At 40.0% G+C, this 24,752-nt stretch overlaps 1 protein-coding gene across 4 annotated transcripts in view; it reads left to right on the top strand.

The window, feature by feature from the left end:
- si:cabz01090165.1 (leucine-rich repeat and fibronectin type III domain-containing protein 1-like protein) overlaps positions 1-24,752 on the top strand; it is a 386,077-nt gene that overhangs the window by 151,282 nt on the left and 210,043 nt on the right. For 3 of the 4 annotated variants that reach the window (XM_003448988.5, XM_019345319.2, XM_005474867.4), the window contains one exon: positions 1,020-1,147. The gene's annotated coding sequence lies outside the window, so the exon portion shown is untranslated. The remainder of the gene's footprint in view (positions 1-1,019; positions 1,148-24,752) is intronic. The other variant, XM_025898204.1, reaches the window with a different exon arrangement.

Below are 24,752 nucleotides of genomic sequence, written 5' to 3'. Positions count from 1 at the left end.
GCCAGGCTGCATTAACTGGTTTACATTCACTGTCTCCATAGATCACACATACATGTTTGCTCTTTGAATGAGAGTAGTGGCAGACTTCTACCCGGGGTTCTGGGGTTTGTGTCGATTTTAGGTTGGATTAAGCACCAAATGATCTTTGATCAAGTGTAGACACAGATATTATTCTTAATTTATCACATAAAGACTCCTTTTTTCATGCAGAAAAACAAAAAAACACGACCCTGACATGCTGTCATGTAATGGACATGCATGCACTTATATACGTGGCAGTAAGAGGTTTGCTATGTAAACTGAGTGTTTTCCATGTGAAACACTGAAAGAGTTAAGCTGATAATGGACATGTAATGGGCTTGTAACTTTAAAAGTAGGTGTTAGATCTGTGACAACTTTGACATTTTTTCTTGAAAACTGACACAAATGATTAATTCTGAATAATAATGTTCACTGGTTACTGTTTGAGTAGTTCTTCTGGCTCCTAAATGCAAATATGTAACAATAACAACTGTTTCAGGTAGAATTCAGGACTTCACATATCCCTTCATGTCCCTTCGTAACCCTTCAAAATATTCTTCCTGCTTGACAAGATTAATTAATTTTTTTATAGCTAATTGCCTTCAGCGCAAACCTCTGAGTTATCAGTATTTTCATTCTTCATTTCGGGTCTGTGTCGCTCTGCAAAACCACCGCTCGCTACGCAGCTTCCCTTCGTCCTTTCTGTATGTCCTGCTGAGGAATTTGGATGAAAGGAAAGGAGGCAGAGCAGCCGCGAAGGGAGGGCAAAAAAGAGAGAGGAAGAAGTGATAGAGGAAAAGAGGGAGGAGAAGTGACAGCAGGGACAGAAAATAGAGGCAAAGAATCTTTAGGAATACTAATGAATTAATGATGCAACATGTTGACATTTTTCTCTTTCTTCTTTCTGTCCCTGCACTCTTTCCTTCTCTCATTTCAACCCCTCCCTTCAACTCTCCTCCCCCTCCTCCTCCTCCCCTTCTTCCTCTGCGCTCCTGCAGGTAGGAGGGTGTCCTTGTTAGCTTGTCATCCTGTTGTAACCCTGAGGCCAGTGATGTGACTGGAATGTGAATTCATCATAAAAGGACCGACTCTACCTGAGGACTTCCTGCTTCCCCAAGAAACTCAGGTAAGTCGTACATAATGGAATATTTAATGTGATAATTCTCTGTGTGGTTTGACTGTACGTCTGGAAAAATTACAAGTGGTGAAAAGCAGCTTGGTAATTTTGGGCCTTTGTTTTGTTGCAAGTCTGATAGGTCTGTCTGCAGTAATTTCATTCAGCTGAAAAGAGCCGATGCATAAATGGGGAAAATTGATCATACTTAATTAAAGAGGCCGTTCATTTTTTTATTCGGTGCCAATGTTTTCTGAGAAAGGCAGAACGCTTAAACAAGGCAGAGTACAGACGGTGCAGGGTATTGGGTATTTGAAACTTGCTTGGTGTGAGATGCTGATAATGTTTCTTATGCTGGGTTCTCGTGCTGGTGCTCGACGTCAGCCCGACCTGCCGTAGACCCTCTATGGCACCACTGTGGGCCGGTAACAAAAACAGGCTTTATTTTTTGTCCTTTCCTGTTTTGGGGTCAATCAGGAGTGTCAGAATCAGAATATTATATTAATCCATGAGGATATTATGTGCGTACAGCTGTAATAGCTGGTGTGGTTGGTGTTGCTGGTGTAGCTAGATGGATTAGGTGGAAGTGCAAGTAGACAGCGCACCACATCTCATAGCCTTGTCTATGACGTTTTTAGATTCCACCTTTTACTTGACTGTTTGGGTCCAGAGTTCTGAATGTACAGACCTGAGGTGACCCAGTCTCTCGGATATGCAGACTCAGGCTGCTGCGATGCACCGGTCCTTTCACTCTTGATATGCAACTACTGCATCTCATCAACCTTTGCCTTCTCTCTCTGTCATGGAGTGGGTTTTGTTCTTGTCCTCTCGTTACCCCAGCCTGATGTCTTCTGGTTCTGCCAGAACTCTGTTTGTGTTAAACGGGAGTTTGTCTTTCCTGGCAGTGCTTGTTCATAGTGTATTGTCTTACTGTTGGTGTTATCTCTGTATATATTGTAAGATCTTTATCTTTCAAGATACAGTGCCTTGTGATGACTGTTGTTGTGAATATGTGCTGTATTGATAAAATTTTATTGAAACAATGCCTGTGAGCCGAGCACTCTGAGGTGTGACAGCTTGAAACACTCAGTTTCACACTTATTTTAAGCCTTGGCTCTTTATGATGTCAGAAAGAGCAGATACCCAACTTGAAGCTCCCACACACTTTTGTTTGTAAGGGTCAGCCTGTCAGACGAAAACTGTGGGCAGGGAGCTAAAACAGCTTCTTTCAAATGTAACATGACCTGAGAGTAACTGGTTCAGTCCTTTCTGTTGGTTTTCTTCCATGAATGTGTTTATAGTGTCTTTAACTGGGCTGTGTGTGCAGCACAGGTGGTAATACTGTGAGTGTGTGAGCTCCATTCTGTCACATCATCATTACAAAACACATTATTATTAAAAATTACATAAAACATTACGTGCATCGTGATGCTAAAAAATGTTTTTTAACATAGTTACAAATAGTTTCACCGCTTATATAAAAAAAAATAAAAGTAATGTAACTACTTTGAGTTCTTAATCAAAATCGTAGAACTTGATAGGTTTCATTACTTTGTATCTGAACCTGGGAAATAAAACAGGATTGTCCTTCAAAGGCTTGTGAGGTTTGAAATAAGGCATTTTAATGAAGACAGATTCCCAGAATAACAAAGGTTCTTTTGGGCCAACACAGCCACCTGCCCTGGCGTGGTCGGCTGGTTGCAGGCACGACAGACTTGGCTCGGTTGAAGGAATGACAAGAGGCTGTAGAAATTAAAGTAAAAGAACTGAGGTCATTTAAGTGCCTGCTGCCACAAAAATGGAGTCTGTCTGGATGTATCGACAGCGCCTCGTGAGCCACTTTCCCCGCAGCGCTGTTGCACTTAAATGCGTTCCAGTAGCTTTGCTGAACGGCACTCAGCAGAAATAAGCCAACAGAAAGGATTTCTGTACATAATGAAAAAAATGAAGCGAAATTTACTGACAACAAAACACAAGGGGGAATTTTGACACAGATTCTGTTTACTGAAGGAATGATTGGTTAATGTTTACCTGCCACTAAGAAGAATCTCATCAAGAGTGAAATAATCTACACACAAAGTGTGCTCAAAGCAGATTATAAATCACCATTAAATAATGTTTAATAGCAATTTTCCTTTGCTCTGTTTATCAGTGACATAATTCTATGTATTATTTTATTAATAATTTATTGAACCTATCGTGTGCTTCATCTCTACCTATGATTTTCTAATTTTCAATTTATTTTCTTGAATTCATTAATTTGTGCATTCATTTATTTGTTTGTTTGTTTTCTTATTAAATGTTTCATTTTAAAAGCTTGTTACTAAAAAGTAAATTGCTGGGATTTCTAATTAGCAGCATTTTGATTAGTAAAATGTTGTACTCTGTTCCACATGCAACCCATATGATGCTTCATTAAGTCAAATTAGTCCAACACACACCTCCATTACCCCTCTTCTCTTCTATCATTACACCTTTATTCTGAAAATCTCTGCAGCTATTTTATATTGGAAAAAATGTCCCAGTGAAAACTTCCCACCGAGTCATTTAGCCAACTTATCCAGAGTGACTCACAATAGTTTAAGCTGCAACAAATCGCAATCCCTGCATCATCCACACAGTGCAAGTGTCCAAGAAGAAAAGCTGTAAGAGGATTGCAGGGGTCAGAGCTGTGCTGCACTCACATAAATGGTATACATTTCCCTGTCCATTAAAGAGATCTGTTTTGTATTACTGTAGCATCGGACAACATGAAATATGAGCTGAAAGAACAAATTCAGAACACGTGACACTTTTTCTGTTACTTAATGAAGGTTGTGGAAGAAAAACGGCAAAAAAATGCAATTTAAGAATGTTCTGCTGTCTCATTTGGGGTCGTCAAATATCACTTATTCACATTTTTTAAGTACTTTGCTGTCCCCATGGTTTGATCAGGGGTTATTCTCGGTGGAAGACACTGTTGAATCAGTAAAGAAACTCAGATTGTGCCTTTAAGTATGCAATGATATAATAACTGACTTTGCGCTGATGAACCATGATGACCATCTGTCTCAGATGCTGTTGGCCCTCCAAGTCCCCAAACCATTTTTGACCCACTGAGCCGCAGACTCTAATAACAAGACGTCTGCAGCAGATTGTTAAAGTCTCATTTTTTCGCTCTGTTATCCTGATGAAAGACGTCACTGTCTTTGGGGGAAACCATACCACTGAAAGCATGTGTTGTTGCAGACCAGGTGGCACATGAATACCTGAACACGGAGTTTCCCAGCACAACATTGCCCAGAGAGTCATGCCCCCCCCCACCAGCCTTACTCCCTCACATGGTGCCAAGAACATGTGACTCAGCAGGTCAGGTGGTCTGCCGTTGCTTAAAGGAACAGTTCAGACCCTCTCATGCAAACTGTAGGCGTTTTCCGCATTGAGCAGGGGTTAACATGGGTTCTCGACACAGCCTTGTACATCATTCACATTTTGTGTCATTCTTGTGTTACAGCAGCCCCTCTCTCACCTCTGAGACATGCTGAGAGCTCTTGTTAGGGGCCAAAAACTTCTTTACAGGGCTGTAGTTTGTATTGTTACACTCGCTACTTACCTTTCAGTTAGCCCAGACCAGTCCGTCCATTTCTCTCACGTACACAAAGATATTACTGTTCAGGTTTCATCTAATACAGCCCAGATTGTTGTTATGAGATAATCAGCTTTATATGCTTCATATCTGAGCAGTCATAGTGTTTTGGACGAGTGTATTTAGTCCTGAAAGAAGTGATGCTCTCAGTGCCAGCGTTCTCAGTCCATCCCACCGGGCTGCTGCCCCCATGGCCTCATAATGTGTTTAATACGCAGGAACAGGAAGGTGGATGAACTGTGAATGTGGACTGATGAGCATGATGACACATCAGGATGACGAGAGACGCGCTGCTCCCCATAGAACTATATATGTATATATATATATATATATATATATATATATATATATCAATGTCATCTCCATCTGATTTGTGCAGAGCAGGGAGGATGAGGGGGGACAGCTTCATTCTCGGCCAATCACAGAGCGAGCATACACGAAGAAAGAACACAACATCCTCTCACAGAGTCAGTCACTGGATTTTTTCTATTTTTTACATTATTTCATACAGCCATTTATCCAGTACCAGTGTCCACACACACACACAAACATCTAACCACAACTCTCAGCCTAAACCTAAATATATAACCTCAAAATGATGCCTTCAAACTCGTGAGGACAGGACTGTTGGTCCCCACAAGTATAGTAGCATGCCAATTTTCTGTCCTCACAAAGATGTCTAAACATGTACACACACACACACACACACACACACACACACACAGGGTGTCAGTGGGAACGAACCTCTGCTGATGTTACACAGTAGCACCACTTGAAATTAATACAACATCTGAATGTGTTTGACAGCAATGAGCAACCTGATCATCTGTACACAATTTTGGGAGATAAGCAGTGATGGGACAGAGATAAGGACATTTACTGTAAGACCAATTCCACCTTAAAATGTGTTATGATTTATTTGGCTAACCAAAGTGTCATTCTTCTCCAGGCTGAGGTAGCAACAAAAAAACAAAAATATACAGATAAATAAATAGATTACACTTTCCCCTCTCTGGACTGTAAAGCTACTGTATATGATTCTTTGTGTTTGTGGGAAACTTAATCCCTCTGGCTTTATTCTTTCATTGCTTCCTGGAGAATCCTTGACTGAACCTTGAATTTTTAGAGCATGTATAAAAACATCCTTATTTGTGAGGATAATTTCATCCCAAGAGAAACTGTTATGGTCTAAAAATGAAATGAAAAAAAATAAATCAAAACCGTTTCTGTTTCAAAATAAAAAAAGACCTGAAATTACAGACCTGGGCATATGCAGCAAAACAGTAATAGCTTATTTTCCTCCTCTGGAGAACACACCGTGTGACAAAATGGTCCAAAGCTGTCCTTTTCTTTGGCACCAACATCTAAATTGATAATTCAGGCAGAGAGCTCGAGGCATAAAGGCCCCTATGGAGGACTGAAAACACTCATCTGATATATTGTTCCTGCACTGGGAGACCGAGGTATTCCTCTGGGCTACATTCACTCTCCACGGAGCAAATCCATCCACAGAACTCTAAAAATGTCTCTTTACGGTGATTCAGAGCTCTGCATCAGCACCCGATCACAGCCATTTGTCATGTGGACGAAGGGTATCTAATCTTTATCTGAGGTGCTGATGTGTTCTAATAGAGCAAGAAAGGGGCAACCATTAACCTCCCCTCTGTCTCTGACACTCTGGCTTTATTTCTTTCCATGTGACCTTTGCCGCCTCTCTGTGCTCATGAGGTTTTGTTGGACGTGGATGAACATGTGCACATAGTTGTCCAGCCTGTTGATAAAAATGCTCACCAATGGAAAAAAAAAAATCAATTACATGTATAAAATGATATTTTAGTGTCACATACCAGCCAGTTTTTGCTGTTCACAGAGGCAGAGTCAACTTCTGCATTAAAGCATGGCAGCAGAAAATACAGAGCTTAAATTCCACTTGCACACTCAGATAATCCAGATATATAAAAAGACGGGAAAAAACAACATTTACCCTCAAAACCCCTAAAAAAATGAAGCAGAAAATATTGAGATAAAAATATGCAGCTTGAACTTTTTCTTTTTCTTTAGCATAACAACAGAACCTAATGATAACTATGGAGATTTGCGATGCACATATGTGTGGCTCCATGTGCGCCTTTGCAGATCATTTCATATTTAGCGATTTGTTTGTGGAGGATGCTGGGATGTTTGTGAGCCACTCTCTGCAGGTTTAAGTTCAAATATTTCCATCTGCCATCTCTTTTCCTCTCATACTCCTCCTTCCAGTCTTTAGCTTCACGTCTTTCATCTTCTAACTAACCCTCACGCTTGTTTCCTTCTCATCTCGTCTTCTGTTGCCATGAGTATGCTCCCGCTTTCAGTCGTTCCTCAGTGTTAGTCAGCCACTGCGTCATCCTCGCTTGTCTCTCTCTATCTCTGCTTCACACTTTCTTTGCTGTATCTTGCTTCTTTTTCAGTCTTTCCCCCTACTTTTTGTGTCCCCGTTAAAATATCTCTTCTTTAAATTTGCATTGTCTTTCAAGTTATGCACTGATAGCTTCCCATCTCTCTGCCCATGCCACGATAACGTTAGTATCACTGGAGAGTTCCACGATCAAAGAGTCTGTGATGAATAATAATTATGAGGCAATTACTGCTCGCAGAGATACGAGTGCTTTACACCACACAGAACCGGTTTTGCTTTTCAGTGTTGCGTAGCTTTAGCTTAGCAGACCCTCGTGCTAAAATTAGTTTACTTACACACTCGTTCACAGACCCGACGATAAACACACAGAACAACATACAATAAAGGCTCAATTGTCCACAGAGCAGTCTCCTTTTGCACTCAGATCAATTATTTATGGTGTTTATCTGTGTGGATACACGAACACTTTATGGATTTGTTATTCAGATGTGAATCAATGCCATTGTTTTAGAACTTGTAAGAAACTGTTTCCACTCAGCAGCTATCCTTGAACAAAGAGAGTCATAACTATGTACAGTATATAGTGTTATGGTGATACTGCCATTTGATTCATACTGGTTTGATCATGGTCAGGCTATGTATCCAGTAAGAGTCACCATGAATATCTGAATACTCACTGCTTCTCAAACTGTGCTCAAAATAAAAACAAGAGACATGTAGCTAAAATCATACCAGCTCGGATGATGCTGGACAACAATGGGCGAGAAATTTTACAGATAAGAGCAAGATCAGTTTTGCCTCATTACACGTTGAGAGTGGTCATTATGTAAGCAGGGAAGCAAAGAACCCATCAACTACATGTATTCCCAGAATTCCTAGGGGCAAACTCTTCCCTCACACTGATGGCTTGTTGGTGCTGCAGATACGAAGAGTCTCAACAATGAGACTGTTTCCCTGCCAATATGTTCACCAAAGGCTTGTATGAAAGCTAAGAAGCTTTTTTTGAGTCATTCAGCATCGTGACAAAGATCCCGTCATTGGTGGTAAGTGCAGGGTTTAGCTGCAAGTTCTTTGTGTATTGTTAAACAAACAAAACAGTGTGTTGGATACAACAAAGATGGTAAAGTAAAACTACAACATGAGACGCTGTATGTGTGCCTCTGTGTTTTAGGGGTGTTTGTATGGAGACGATTGAGATGAGCATCAATAGAGATGGAATGAAAAGACCGAAGGCAACACACACACACACACACACACACACACACAGATAGACAGACACACACACACACACACACACACACATTTCTTTGGCTGCCCTGTGATTGACTCACTGAATGTTTTTCTTTTTGATGATCACTTTTATGTCTCCATCTTCAGCTGTGTGTGTGTGTGTGTGTGTGTGTGTGTGTGTGTGTGTGTGTGTGGTGTGTCAGCCAGTGAGTCAGTCCACCCCCCCAACCCCCCCCCCCTCCCTATTGCTGGAGGATCATCCAGGAATAAACACGCATCTCTCAGGCCTGGTTTCTCTCATCAGTGATCACAGATCCTCCAACTCTCCACTTTACACAGTGAATCACAGCACAGACTCAAAGCTGGAAAACAAAAGCCTGCCACTAAGAAATGCCTGAACATCTATCCTCCAACAGTGGATATTAACCTGCCACTGTACTTAGTCACTGCTCTTTATTTCAGTGTTTTGTCTCTTGTTTGTAGAGTTCATCTCACAGATTTTCAGATACTTTATTTCACAGTCTTTCAGTATAAACACAGTTACTCTTCAAACAAACGTTCTTCACGTCTGAAACTGAAATACATGAACTCTTGCCTTCCCTTGGCTTCCCTTGGCTTCCCTTGGCTTCCCTTGCCTTGTATGCAGATTTGATTCCCCCAAATCTGCATACATTCCATATACAAATGATACAAAAGTGTGTAAAACAAGTTTGTATTTTAATAGTAATAATAATAATTCTTATTGTTTTGCACTCACTTGTGATACCACATGTCTTTTCCTCCCCATTGTTGTAAAGCATGGGGCTATGTTGATTTCTAGTAATTATTATTTCTAAACACAGTTCACATCTGGAAAGTATATGACTATTTTAATTAAACAAAACACAATATAGATTTTATTTAATCTAATAGTTCTTTGGAATTTTTAAAAATCTAAACACTATAAAAACAAACTTTGTGACATTCCCAAAACCTTTGGCCACAACTGATTTTAATTTATTTATTTATTTATTCAATATTGCTACAATGTTAAGAATTACATTTCTTACCTTCGTGCTGGTACTTTGCTCAGGACAAACTATTCTACAGTAGACATTTTGTGCATTTTTATGGATCCAGATAACCCCGTGGCAGTTACTGCATCTCACCCGTGCCCTGAGGGTCACCTGGCTTCTTCTGTGTTTGGTGCCTTCCTATTTGGCATCTACTTTCAGCAAGGTTGTGACACCAGTAACACTAATTCACTAATCATCTGCAGTACTGTTGGAGGGCAGTTGGTCCTATGTGCAGCACACCTCAGTCTACTGCAGTACAGTTACTGTGTGTGATTATCACACAGTTGGTAATCAGACCATCTTATCCCAGCTCATCTAAGTTTTTCACACCTCACAATAACTTGACGTTGAGACGTCATAGTAATGTGATGTAAAGAAAGTCTGTGTGTGCTTTGGCACACAGTTGTATGAAATATCTCGTGCTTTTACAAAGAGTCCGCTCTCCCCAGATGTTAAAATAAAAGCTAACTATACCATATGTGAGTCAGCAGTATAAAGTGCAAAGGTCAGAGTCGTGGCTCCTGCAGATGATTCATATTCCTCTTTCTGCCATGCAAATGACTCACAGTTTAAACCACAAAGGGTCAGATTTAATCTTTGTTGCGTTTGTAGTTGCGTTGCCCTGAAGACAAACCGACGATAAATCCGAATCCAGCTGTTGATCTCTGTCTCATTAGTTCAGAGCATGTGTCTCTTCACTTCAAACATCCTTTGAGCTCTTCTTGTCCTTTTAACCCCTCTCCTTTCTCCCTTTTTTCTTTCTTTATTATAAAAGCGAGTGGTCCTGCCACTATTCAGAGATCGTAATAGCATTCCCCACAAGACCCTCCGCTCTTACTTTCCTGAGCGCACTCAGTCACTGTGGAATAAACACAGTGGGCTTCATCCTCAGATCACTTACTTGCTGCTTTTGTATATAAATGGATTTTCTGAACCATAAAAAAGCAGAGGTGACATGCTGAGCTACAAAAGAGAAATAGTCAGACAGTTCACGGAGGAAATAGAGATGCATTAAGGGAGAGAAAGAAGGTAGATGCTTTGTATGCTCAAATAATACATTTCTTTTACTTTGTTATTGATATAAAACCTGATGCAATGTATGCCAAATCTGTTTGATGATTCCCTCAAGCAGGTTTGCACTTTCTGTGACTCTAACACAGGTACAAACTGCAAACGCTGTGGAAGCGATTGATGTCTTCGTCCTTAATGTTTCATCTGATGCCAGTACTGATAAAAATATTTTTAATTTGATGGCAAAACCACCCTGTCTCAATTATTCCAGCAGCCAAAGTGTTTATCACGACTGGTTATATAGCAGCCATTTAAACATCCACACTAATCTCCTCATTTCAAAGTGTCTGGATTTCCTCCAGTGGTGGGGCACAGATTTAATAAGACCCTGCACTCTTCCTCCCTTTCATGAACAAAAAAGAAAAGCAGCTGGATGAGGTTCAGTGAAATACTGTTCTTTGGAAAAGTGGATGTGATGAGTATACTTAGGTTAAGGCTGCCTCGTGCAGAGTAGGTGGTGCAACTCAGTCTGACCAAGGTCGTCAAGGTCCTCGTCAAGGTCGTGATGCAAGGTACAGGGTACACCTTGGACAGGTCGCCAGGTCACCAGTCTATGACAGGGCTAACACACTGAGACTTGGACTGTGGGATGAAGCCTTCGCAGGCGAGAACATGGAGAACATGCAAACTCCACATTTGGGGGGTAAAGCTGCAGCGTTAGCATAAATAGTAGACAAACAGCAAACACAACATTAAAAAATTAAAACGCTTCCATGAATTTTTTTATGAGACATAAAAGCTACATTTACCAGAAAACCAGTGGATGACCTAAGTGAAATAACAAAGGCTTATATAATGTCTTCTGATAAAATAATATCGGGAGGAGCAAGTTGATTTAAAAGCCTCCTGCTCCCAGTTTGGATTCAGGAGACAGACACTATCTCTACTTTTCAGATTAGGCTTCAAACTTTCCTTTTTGCTAAAGCATATAGTTAGGGCTGGACCAGGTGACCCTGAATCCTCCCTTAGTTATGCTGCAATAGGCGTAGGCTGCCGGGAGATTCTTCACCACTCACCTCTGTGCACTGTGGATGTGTTTATACACCACCTTGCATTTAATCATTAGATGTATAGCAGCTTCTCTTTTCTCCTGTCTCCCCTCCATCACCCCCAGCCGGTCGTGGTAGATGGCTGTTGTATATAAATAAAACTGAATTCAAACTAAATGCACAGTTAAAAGAACTTCAAAACATTTGGGTGCCTCTGCTCCCAAAATGGGCACCAGGCGGTGAGACCTTCAGAGCCAGGTAATAACTGTCTGTGGGTTCATCATAAACGATACGTCAATACGTTAAATCTATTGTTCAATAACCTCATTATGTTAGTCTAATGTTGAACATTTGCCATTAACGGCTAATCAGGGCCAATCAGAATCAAAGGTACATGACAGAACTGTTGTGCAGTATAGGAAAAATACATCCTGTTTTAATGAGGTTCAATGCTTTGTTGTAGGAGTATACTGCAGTGTGTTTCAGTCTGTGTTAGTAATTTGCTGCCCGTTTGCAGCTTCTTTGTTTGTACTTCCGCTGCATGCGATTGTGCTGCATGTATGTGCGGTAATTGTATGTCTTGTTGTGTGTTTTCATGGTTGATCTGTGTATATGATCTGTGTGCGTGTGGGTATGAATGCAGCAGCAGGAAATAGGTCACACCCGGCGATGTTTTCTCTGCTAATATAGCAGAGAAAGCGTCTGTGCCAGGAAAGCGATCGATAGCAACTGTGCTGGAAGAACAATCTCTCCTATTTGCATCTTTCTTCTCTTCATCTGTTTACCTCTCAAACACCTCGTCTTCTTTTGCTTTCCACTTGTTCGTCTATTCCTGCTGTCATTTATTTTTCTCTGCCTCCATTTTCACTTAAGTTCACTGTTAGGTAATAATAATAATAATAGTAATAATAATAATAATAATGATAATAATACAAAATAAAAACAAAAAATCTCAGTCTTATAATATTCCAAACAATGAGAGAAAAACGGATAAATGAAAACAAAAGACAATAATAAAGAACACAATAGTAAAACATTAGGTCAGTGTTTCCCAACCATCGTACCACGAGAAACGATCAGGTGTGTCGTGGAAGATTACCTGGTTCCACCTGATTGGCGTGAGTATCGGGCAGAACAATTACATTCTCTTCCACTAGAGGGCAGTACAACTACCTGCTCTAATTAAATGGGTTGCCAACTGCCAGTAAAACAGAAGAAGAAGAAATTACATAATAGTCATGCTGTGAGACGACACAGCACATGATAGCAATAGATTGACTACTTTATCTTTTCAAATATAAAATATAAGTCTGACCTGGTCCTGGAGAAGGTTCAGACCCAGATGAAGGCCCTAGCAGGAGTAGTGGTCGGAAGAAAGCAACAAAGGTATACTGGGGACAAACCGAGCCAATTCCACTATACCTGGTGCGCAGGGGAAAATTATCGATATGCTTTTTTTGCCATTTTTGTTTGGTGGTGTGCCGTGTGATTTTTCTAATGTAAAATATGTGCCATGGCTCCAGAAGGTTGGGAAACACTGCATTAGGGCAATATTATAAAAAGCTATAGATAGATTCACATAATAGATACATCGCTCGGTCCCCTTTGGGAAATTTCTTGCACTGGAAGTCACCTGACATTTGTATACACCACATAAAAATGATCCCATGAACATAAGATACGCAGACATGAGGGTGAGGAAACCTCGTTCCACACAATTGAAGTTTAAACTGTGACATCTGGAGCTATAGTTGATTCTCTGACATGAGGGATCTGGGTTCAGAATAAGGAATAACCACTCTGAGACTTAAAGTGGAGCTATACTGTGCAGGGACTTAAAAGTAATTAATAAAATCATGAATGGGAAGCCAGGCAAACACCAAATCACATGCCTGTGGCCTGTGGGAGGAAGACACTTGCACAGAAAGGCCCTGGACAGAAGGTGGATTTGAACCCAGGACCTTTTTGCTGTGAGGCAATAACCGCTGTGCAGCCCTGCTGTTATTTATAGATAAAAGTGTCAGTTTCAGTGACAGGCAGTGATGCCTTTGAATGTCTCTGTCTCAATGACAGCCCGCCTCACAAACATTTTCACTTTTGAGTGGCATTAAAGTCCAAAACTCTCCCAGTTCTGACATTTCAGAAGCTTGAACCTGAAAATGTTTTAATTTATTCTTGATGGATTACTTGTATAATTAATTCATTGCTGGGGCTATTTTAGGCCTGAATAAGCACCTGTTTCAGAAAAATAGATTTCATGTGTATAAGTCAATTTGTAATTTTCAGGGTTTTTTGTCTTTGTGCCGATGGGTTAATATATTTATATTTTACGTGTCATCTAAATTATTGATGTTTGCTTTTGTTGGAGAGCAGATCAGCGCTCTGTGCTGGGCGGCCTCAGGCTCACTCAAAGTCATAAATCTGTCTGGATGAGTTATATGCAGTGTTGGGGAGGCTCCCACATGTTAAACACAAAGAAATCCAAGGACAAACTCCGTCTTCACTGGAGGCAAATATAAAGAAGTAAAGAAGCTTCTGTCCGAGGCTTGACCTCTCAGTGTGCCTGTCCTGATTTATTTACTTAGCATACACTGTCTTCCAGCTCTTCAAGCATTACTGATGGTCCTGCATGTGGAAGAAATGTGTCTATATTATTAAAAAGTGACACCAGATTCTTGCTTCAGTACTTACTTTATTCCACTGTACTTTGCCCAATTATACCACACTTTTTTAGCAGAACCTACATCACAGGTTGTGGTTATGAAACTATATTTTTACTTAGAAATTTCCACCTCAAACTGTGATTTTCTTCCCTCCCCCTATGAAACTCCCACCTTTCTTCTTGCACTAATAAAATTAACTTCACACAACAACAGATTCGGGTTCCTCCCAGAATGTTTTAGCATGGATGGCTGCAATGAAGATGATAAATAAAGCTCTTATCTGATGCCGTTAAATTGTGTCACCAGCACGCGCTCATCGTCAGACGGCACAGACTCAGCGCCTCGTCTCTGCAGCGTTCATGCAGCAACGTGGAGCCTTCAGAAAACTCCCTGATCGCTGAAAGATGAAGGTTTGCACCTGCGTCGCCTCCAGCGACCTTAATATAATCGAACCCAGCGACCAGCTGTAATGAAGCTGTCAAACATACTGTACCTTGTTTAATTATTTAAAAGCTGGATGCAGGCTGTGTGATTATAGAGCTCTATATGGGAGCTGTGGAGCCATAACCTTTAAAGTATTAATGCAGCTGCAGTGCAATTAAAGGTTCATATTCGACATGGTCTGGCAGTCAAACCATGGTCCACTTTTTCCTTTGTGTAATCCGGGAATTTTGAATGACACACAAACAGAATGATCAGGATCCCTGTCACAGTTTCCAGGTTAGTAGTTCTACTCCAGCATCTGCCTAGCTCTACTGAGCAGGAGTAACTTTATTTTAATTGGCAGATAATTTCAAATATACCTTTTCAAAAGGGAAATGTACAAAGTGTTATGTGCGGTTTGGATTGGAGCTAAGGTACAGCTGCTGTATTTCCTGGGAAGAAGAAGAAAAAATCATAATTAAAAAATGGTTTTGTTATTACATAACACATTTTTAATCAGATATTGGATCTATACATAACGTCTTGCTTAAATTATATATTTTTAAACTTCTTGTAATACACAAATTTTGTGTACTATGCAGTTTAGAGTACTGTGGTGAAGTTTACACTAATGCACTGCGATGGACTCATGCAGAGCAGGCTGTGGTGTTCATGGGTAACTGAAGGTTTATTCATTTACATCTGCAAAAAAGCAGCACAGCTCAGCTGATCACAGCCTGTACTGTAACGAGATCTTTGTCATGAACTAGCTGTGTGCAGGCAGATGAGGACCCAAATGCAAAACTCACAGAGACAAAAGCTGAACTCAAAATCTCTGCTTTATTGCAGGCTTCACAAAGAAACAGAACTAAACTGGGAATGCTAAACTGAGGACCGAGGGAACGCAGAGAAAGCCACACAGGTTCAGGGAAGAGACACTGAACTGAGGGAGACGTGCACATAAATACACAGAGGGTTAACGAGGGAAGTGGGAGCACACGGGGAACACAGGTGACACTGATAACCATAATGAGACACGGCAGGAGCAAACACAACACTGACGCACACTGACGGGAGACTATCAAAGTAAAACAGGAAGTACACAGAGATGCAGACCAGAGGGGGAGAGAGAACACAGACATAGCGGGCTGAGGAAAACATGAAATAAAACACAAGGAGGAGAAACGAGGACTCACAGATACACAGAGGGGACACACGGGGGTAAAGTCACAAGGGGGAAATCTAATAAGCAAAATGTTAACAGAACAACCTAGGAACCATGGCATAAATAAAGAACACAATACAAAAACACACGAAAACAAAGAACGCTGGGTCAACATGACCTGCAAGCTCTACTGTTGCACTGCTGCACCCCTGCATCTGATCGTAGTGCTCTCCATGTGCCAGATCCCACTCTACCACACGGTGATCACCAGTGAATGTGGAAATATCAGCCGGGTTTGTGTGCCTTTAATCTGGCTTCCTCACTGCAGCGATGCTCACGATTTACCATTCCTCATTGTTGACAAGTTAGCGAGTCTTCAGTGATGCTGAAAAATCTTGCCACACCTCTCTCTCTCTCCTCATCAGGTCTTTGTGGCGAGTCTCTGAAAAAAAGAAGAAGTACGAGACATTCTGTTGCTTCCAAATTTCTCTCTGAGTGTTTCTTTTCTATCCGTTCTGGAAATGCTCTGATGCCCTCGTCTGACCATCACAGTTTAGTTTTTGTCAAAGTCTCTCAAATCCGTCACGCCGACAATTCCTGCTTGCAGTACATGTGCTGACTGTTCTCTTGCTGCTTGACGTGTCCCACCCTGAGAAAGGACCACCGTGGCTAATAGTGATATTACAGGCAAATAAACCACCGGTAACATGAGCCCTGTTCGTTTGGTGTGTGATTGTTTGTCTCAAACCGTTTTTTCCTTTTACAGTTTGGCCCACAGAATAATTGAGCTGAGTTTGGGATGAACAAGAGACTGTGGGTGGGAGGAAAAACAAAATCTGTTTCCTGTCTTGGATGCACTGTAATGAGAGCACAATGTCCTGTACACAACTACAGCTCTCTGAGCTGCTGGCACGGCAACGATAAACACTCACAACCCATAAATAACACTCCTGCTAAGTACTGTACTCGACAACTGCACATTACCTAAAATATTGTAACGTAACTCATATTATGAGTCATTTTGAATTACATGTGCAGAAAGAATCCATATCAGTTCATTCTGTTTAAATATCTACATCAACACTTTTAAAGAGCTCGTGTCCAGTTGTTTAAGGTCAAATCAAATCGTGATGATCTTTATTTATATTTGCTGTTTATATATTATTCATAAGTATCATATAATTATGTGAGAGTACGTAAAAGAACAGGATTAAGATTCATTTTAAGAGTGCAGGTGTAAAAATATGGAGCTTAGAATATTTTAAAACTATTTTTCCCATCATGAGCCCGAGTGGCCTGGCATAGATAAATATTATGTTTGCTAATGTCTAAGAAATTGGACATGCTGTGCTACTTAATTGTAGGCGTTTTTAGACTAAATGTGTCATTAAAGGTTGTACAGATCGATTTGATAAACACGGCGAGTTACAAATCGAGGCTCATGAGGTCACTGCCCGACTTTTCTGTTAACATGCTGGGTTTTTTTACATCTGGTGAAAAATGTCGGCGATACAGTCTCACTTCTGCGTCCTCTGTTCTACTCAATTAATCAGCAGCGTCACTAAATAGACTCTCCACCATCTCTGGCCCCAAATTGCTTCCAAGATGAACAGCTAAAAGCAACACTTTGAAATTACTTTTAAAATTAACTACCAAAGTCAGCAACTCCAAATTGGCTGCAGAATTATCAATTAACAGCAACAGACCTAAATAGCTTTGGAAATGAACGCTGCAAAGTAACAGCCATAAATTATAATGAACAGATTATTTTTGCCTCCAATGTGCTGTGCTGCATATTGACTTTGGTGGGAAAGAAAGTGAGCATCACGAGCATTTAGTCCGCTCTGAGAAAGAGGTCACGCTTTTCTCTGGCAGCAAACGATTTGCCGTGTTTTGCTGTGGTCACGTTATTTTTGTCGCGTCCTTTAACTGCTCGTGTTGAACATCCTGCGAGGCACTGCTTCGCCCTCAGCGTGGCCTGCGGGTTTCTGGAGGGAGGCTTTAGTCCAATGAAGTGGAAAAATTCTGCATTTTTTCCCACAAACAACAGATGTCTTCTGTCACATATGCGTCTTTGCAAAATAACAAGCGTGTAAAAATGAAGTTGCATGTTTGGTCCAACAAAGTGTTGGTTAATAGGCTTGTGTAAGAAAAGAGGAATGAAACTAAAGGCAGAAGGATAAGCAAAAAGGAAGCTGAGCTTTCTGTGATGCTTTCATGTTGTGGGCACCAAATTAGCCACAGAATAAATCCTCTGGGCAGGATACTATCCACAATGAGTCTTTGGTTATGAAGGCATTGCTTAATAGTTTCAGGTTTCATCATGCTTCCAAAATCACTGTAGGCTAAAGCTGATCTTAGACCGTAGGCCTTCTGGGTCCTGGTGTCAGATTCCTGATTGTAATCCAATTTGATGAATGCGTGCAGCTTTCTAAAATGAGTTAATGATGTTGTTTTAATAAAAATCACACAGAAGAATGAGTCGTTTGAGGGAGAACAATGACACTGAATTTCCAACTTAACTCCGCCCACTTTCAGCCTGAGTGGACGTGCAATCAGCCAGAACGACTTAAAGCAGTCGCGTGACTCTGCGGGTCGTCGCTGTAACTCGGTAGCTCCCACAGTTGGTTTGAAATTTTAGAAATAAATAAATAAATGGAAGACGTCCTGAACTAATGAACTGCTCCCAGAACAAATGGCGAGGGCGTCTGAGCTGCAAGAACAGCAGCGAAAACAAATTAAAATTGCAAACAGTGATTTGTACGACATTTTTTATCTACATTTTCACCAATATCAAAAAATAATCATTTATTCAGATAGTCAGAGACAAATTTAGTTACATAAACTTATGGCCCTGTCTTTACACTGACTCAGCTTCCCAGTTTTCTGTTTTCCTTCAAGGGCCAGTTTTCAGTCTCAGTTTATTCTATAATTTTATGATTTCAGAAAGTCCTTAAATACAGTGTTTGTATCCAGGGCTTTGGGGGTATGCAGGTATCTACTTTCACACTTGAGGTCTTCTTATTTTGCCCCCAAACCTGACCAGCAACCTGGAAAAAGATGAACTTTGAAATCCTCCAAAATGAGGAATTCTGCAGACTCGGTGTGACTTTCATCTGAAATGTTTCATTTTGACGTACAAATGACTAAAGTCATACACTCGTGCTTTATTCAAATAATAAATATAAGAAAAGTTATCATGTTATTGTATTGTTTTTATCTAAAGTGGACGTGGAAAAGGTCATCCATGCTTTTGGACTAAAGTCCGTCTCTAAAGCTCCGCCGCCAGACTTTCACCAGGTTCAGAGAGCAGACCACATCCATCCTTGCTGGACTTCACTGGCACCCTGTTATTCACATTCATTACCTGCCTGCCTGTTTTTATTTCCCCCTCTGTTATTTCTGTGCTATACAAAAAAATCTGTCTTATGAAAATTTCTCTGTTTTCTATTGCAAAATAAAAATGATCGAGTCCTCTAACATGTTCTCAGTGATACGTGTGACCTTTTTTTAAAATAGTTTCATCATAAGAACACAAAACAAAAGCATTCATTGGTCCACTCACCGGCTCCTGTTGGTGGTACGTCAGAAAATTTTCAAAAACAATAAACGCTCGTCTGGATGTAGTGTTGGAGCCAGCAGCTGTGTGGAGACCATATGACACTAACTAAATCATCCTAATTAGGGAGCAGCTGGACAACTGGAAATTTGGGTGCATGTTTGTGTTCACATTCATCTCCGTTTATATTTTGTGTGTTCTGATTTGGCATCTCTTCAGTAGCTTGGTTATAATCTTGAAAGTGTTTGGAAACAAAAGCAGGATACATGCTAAGCATCCAGGAGAGCGCCCATCTGTTACGTTCAACGTCAGTCTTCATGAATGCTTTTTGTGTGTTTGGTTGAGCAAAATGCCAAATAGGAGGTATTAATTAAGCTATAGGTGTGTGTTATCAGGACAATTGCAGAGAGAAATATATTGTTAATAATAATATTCTTTATGTGTTGTCCTGAAAAACAGAAGAAAGAACTGAGCTATGAGCTCAGATGTCGAGGCAATGCTGTGACTGAGTGCTTAGAATAAGAAAGATAACAGAACATATATGTATATATGTTCTGTATATGTATGTTTCAAACCAACTGTTTTAGCAGGAATATTTCAGTCTCACAGCAAACAGTCATAACCTTTGTTTGCTCTGCAAACGTGTGAAGTCTGAAATGCATTTAAAGCACATACTCACAGCTGAATCGACTCATTTTGCCAAACACATTCTGAAACGACAAGAGATCCACTTAAAGGAAAAAAATATATAATGAACCGCTTACTCACCAAATCAGAAGCATCTACAGACGTACGGCTTTATGTATGTTTTTCTGCTTAAATTGAATTGAGTAAAATTAGTTTCTGTTTCGTTTTACTGGAAGTTTTACGTTTACGCTGCTTCATATATGCTGAACAACCTTACAGAGGTGGAAACAGCAGATTCAGATAGATATGATTGAAATTGTTGTTCTTGCCAGTAGAAAAAAGAAAAACAAAGTCATTTATTGTACTGTGGGTTTGGAATTGATTGTTTTTTTGTTTAATTTCAGATTGTTGGTGTTTGATTCCATTTGATTTGCAGGTAAATCAGAAAAATCATGTGTTCTTTCAACGTGTTCTTGCACAAGGAAGCAAGAGTACAGTGAGCATGCTTCCATGCTTCCAGCTGTGACAAGCCCACAGAAACAGTGCTGGGATGATTCAGTCACCCCGCCATAACACAAAACAGAATCTTGTTGTTTGAGCAGCAGAGTTTTTCAAATAAAGAAAATTTACAGAGTCGTGCTGACGGATCATTCCAGCAATAAAGGAGTAGACTGAGGGATTTAGCAAGCACACCTCAGTACACCTCACCCTTCACCCCCTGAGCCCCCTAAAAGGGAAGATGTGGTTGCAAGTGTAATGGGCCCTCTGTAGAGCCTGTGCTCAATAGGTTTTAAAATCTTCACCACATTTTTGAGAATTAAAGGAAGTCCATGTCACTTCAAGAAAATCTATTTATTTATTATATATTTATTTTTTATTTGTACTACTTGGTATTAGTATGGTCTTATTTGGGAGAACAGACTTACATTCATAAATGTTTCCATTTATTTGTTAAAGCATTTATATCCCACTATGTTGTTACAAAATATAATACAAATGTTAAAAACAGGCATTGAGAAATTGTTTTAATTTGTCATGCTCGTCCTGTCCATAGTAGAAAAGTATACAGATGCTCATGATATAGACACATCCACAGTGTGATTATTGACATGCAGTCAGCATCTGAGCTTCACACTGGGCGGCTTCATGTGCTCAAATCTCACAGTCACACTTTCCTACATGCAGTGTGACATTAATTCATGCGCATGCCTTTGTTTCCATCTTTCCATTCACATGCTGTGAAATGACACACACACACACACACACACACACACACACACACACTTGTACACATCCACGAGAGTGTGTGCAGACAAATAAGTAATGTTTTCTAATTGACATATGTAAGTTTCTGTCTGAAAAGGTCACTGTGACCCTTTATTTAAATTCTTTGTGGGACAAAAAGATAAAAAAAAGAAAAATTAAATGCATTAAAATACTTTATACTTTAAGAAAACTTGACTCATGTAGTTTCATAATGGAGCAGTCAAACACGCACACTGTCAGGAGGCCCTTTGAAAAAACAGCCAAGCTCAAGGTAATTTAGGAGACAGTAGCTCAGTGTGTCTGTAGAGTTAGAGGCACCCAGGATGAAGGAGGAAGGCTCTTTGCAGAAATACACAAAAGTAACAATCAAAAAGAAAAACAGAGCTCGTCTGTTGTACTTACTGTGCAGTCAATGGTGGTTTGGAGTAAACTGTTTATCCTTTCATTTGTTATGTAGCCTGTAGCGCTGGCTCATTCTACAGTATTATTAATCAGACACAATTCAACACTCTTGCTGGACTTTAATGAGTTTTCTACATTTCTACCCTTGTTATACTTTTGTACCTTCCATGCCAGTGTGACAATAAGCCAAACAGACGTATGGCATTGTTACTGTATCTGGGATTTGGTGTAGTAACAATAAGACAACACTGCCTCTGTCCAGTCAACCTGCAAATTACAAATGACAAATTTCTAATTTTCATCCACTGACTTTTGATTGTCTGCTATCAGCAGGCCGAAATGTGAATTTGCCCAACCTGCTGGAATATGCTGGAAACTAACATCAGCCTCAGCTGCTCTCTGCAGCTTCTTTGTGTTTGGTGCAAATGAGCAAATAATAGAATGCCCTCACGCTCTTTTAGGTCTGCGTTGGCATATTAGCCACTCGGCATATAATTTCATTGTGGGCACGATAATATTCTTATATTAACAATTAACTGAACTACTGCTGTGCCTACACAAAGCCTCAGAACACTATAGAATAACTAACTATAGAAAATGTGTTTGTGCATGATGGTTAGTACCTCAATAGGTCCTCGGGTATGTAAAGTGATAGCCATCATGAATATTTAACAAGCATTAATACCATCAGATATTAGTCTTAGCCGCCCTGCTCAGGAAATCGATACAATCACGGAGAAGTGCTGAGGGTCGCCTTCTCAATGCATTTTTAATGGTCTCCAAATGCATAGTTTCACAGCTAAAAGGCAGCCCACCTAACAGACACAGTAAATCCACATTGTGTCCTGCACACTTACACTAAAGAGCACCGGTGCAAACTGCTGCTGCACCTTATTTTCCTTTCTACAGTGTAAAGCTGTCGATTTTGTAAAAATCTGACAGAAAATATAGTAAACTGAGCTCTTCACCTATGATTTATTTAGTGCCTACTCTCACCAGGAGAAGGAAGCGATCAAATAAACGGTGGAAAATGGGGAGCTGTGTTAAGTGTTAAGTGAGCTATTGACAGCATTTTTACGTTCCAGCAGAGGTCTGTGAGATGGTTAAGTGAACAAGGAGTTATGATGTAAATAAAGTGTGCACACCTTTAAGAAACACCAAGATCAATAAAGAAGCAGGCTACATTTCCAATAACAGTAATGTTCAGAGTTCAGAAACACACCTGCACCAATCAGTGGCTCGCTCAGTCTCCCATGTACGATCTGCATGGCAGAGTTTGTCTGGCTCTGTTTGGTGAGTGGCTGTTACATGTGGGCTTAATTCACCAGTCAATGTGACTGATTTCTAATAATGAAACAATTAAAAAAAATATCAAAGAAAGAGCACAAGCAATACGATTCTGTAGCCTCTGGGAAAAAATGTGACAGATCATGTTAGCCTCTTAAATGCTTAATTAAAAAAATAATTGGAAAATAGCAAGAACTTAACTGACAGTTAAATTAATTATCGTAACAGTCCAATATATTATCTCCTATATTTATTTAACATTTTTTTATTGTTATTTTTTCCCAGAACTACTTTCTAGTTCCTACTAACTACTTTCCAGAAGCCATATAGTGTGAGTGTGTGACACAGGCTTGTCTTTCTGTCACTCACAGCCTGATTATAGGAAAAGGAAAAAAAGTGTGAAATAAATGAGAAGCTGAGACGTGACAAACAGGTAATTTTCAGCCTTATCTCTGCCCTGCAAGGAAAACATTGCCTTATTAATTCCCACAAGAGTCAGACCTCATTTAGCCCAGTACAAACGGAGCTGATGGTGTCACAGTCTGCAGTCATTCACTAGGTTTTATTTAATTAATGTGCACATTGTACTTATTTAAAGGATTTAAATACAAATGCAGTAGTGTTGACATGAACATATATAACATAGTATAAGCAATGACTTTATTTTACAGAAATCGGATTAGTTTCTTTGTTATCATTTGTTAAACAAAGAAGAAATAAAACAACTAAAAAGACCACAAAAAATATGTAATTTTAAAGCAGTGCAGGTGATTTTCCTTCTTCAAAGCCTCTTTGGTGGCCCTAAAAACTTATGGAAATATGATCGGTGACTGAAATTTAATCTTTACAATCTCCATATTTACTCATAAGTATAAAAACTGGTTGAAGAATCCTTGAAGTCTAGACGGGCCGGAGCGTTCTGTTCTCAAAGCGCGGTAGTCTTCACTTTAACGTGACCTCGGTCTTGGTGCTTGTGCAAACATAGCTACAGTATATATACATTTAAGACTTTTGCTTCACTTCTGCTTTTGTGAACAAAAACATTTAGTAAAGGGTCTTTTGTTTTTGTTTTGTGTTGCTTTTTGGTTGAAAACATCCCAATGTTTTTTTTTTCATCCAAATCTGGAAACTTTATTTGCATGACAAAAAATATGCAATGAAAAAAAGTAGAATATCACCAAACAAAGACAGGCACAGACTCCCAGGGACAATCTTTACTGAAAACATTGCTTTAGATTTAAATTTGCATTCGCTGTTTCAGTTATTCTTCCTGAGCCGTGTTAACACTGGCTTCCTGTTCAGTGCGATGTTACTACATGGACTCGAGCTCCACACCCTCGGGGTGTAGCGGCTTCATTTAGACAAAATAGCTGTTTGAGGTTGTCTGACTGCTGTTCCATTCATCACTCCAGAGTGCAGCTATTTAATTAAAATCTGGATTACCTTAAATTTACACCAAATAATTAGGATTGGTTTGGGCTCCTTGTGTGTGTTTAGTGTGTCAGAGGCTCATGTTGGGATTTCCTGTTAAACCTCTTGAGCAAGTCACAACTGAGTGAAGTCTCAGTTTTTTTTCAGATACTCGTGTTGTGTTGATGAAACCTTGAGTCTCTAATGACTTATGTTTGTTGTTTCTCAAGTAATTAGTTAGAGTTAGCTCAGCTAGGTCTGTGTAATGGATAAATCTGTCAGTTAAATGTGTTACCAACACTCACCCAAACATGAAATATCAAAAAACTTCAAACTAAATCTTAGAAGATAAACTACTGGGTGCTGAAGCATCTATCGGTCTGTCCTTCAGTAAACACAGAATCAGAGATGGTCACATCATTCCATGAGGAAAACCCATAGAGCCTG

The sequence above is a fragment of the Oreochromis niloticus genome, linkage group LG14 (genome assembly GCF_001858045.2).
Source record: "Oreochromis niloticus isolate F11D_XX linkage group LG14, O_niloticus_UMD_NMBU, whole genome shotgun sequence".
Lineage (NCBI taxonomy): Eukaryota > Metazoa > Chordata > Actinopteri > Cichliformes > Cichlidae > Oreochromis > Oreochromis niloticus.
This window is presented reverse-complemented; position numbering and strand designations above follow the sequence as displayed.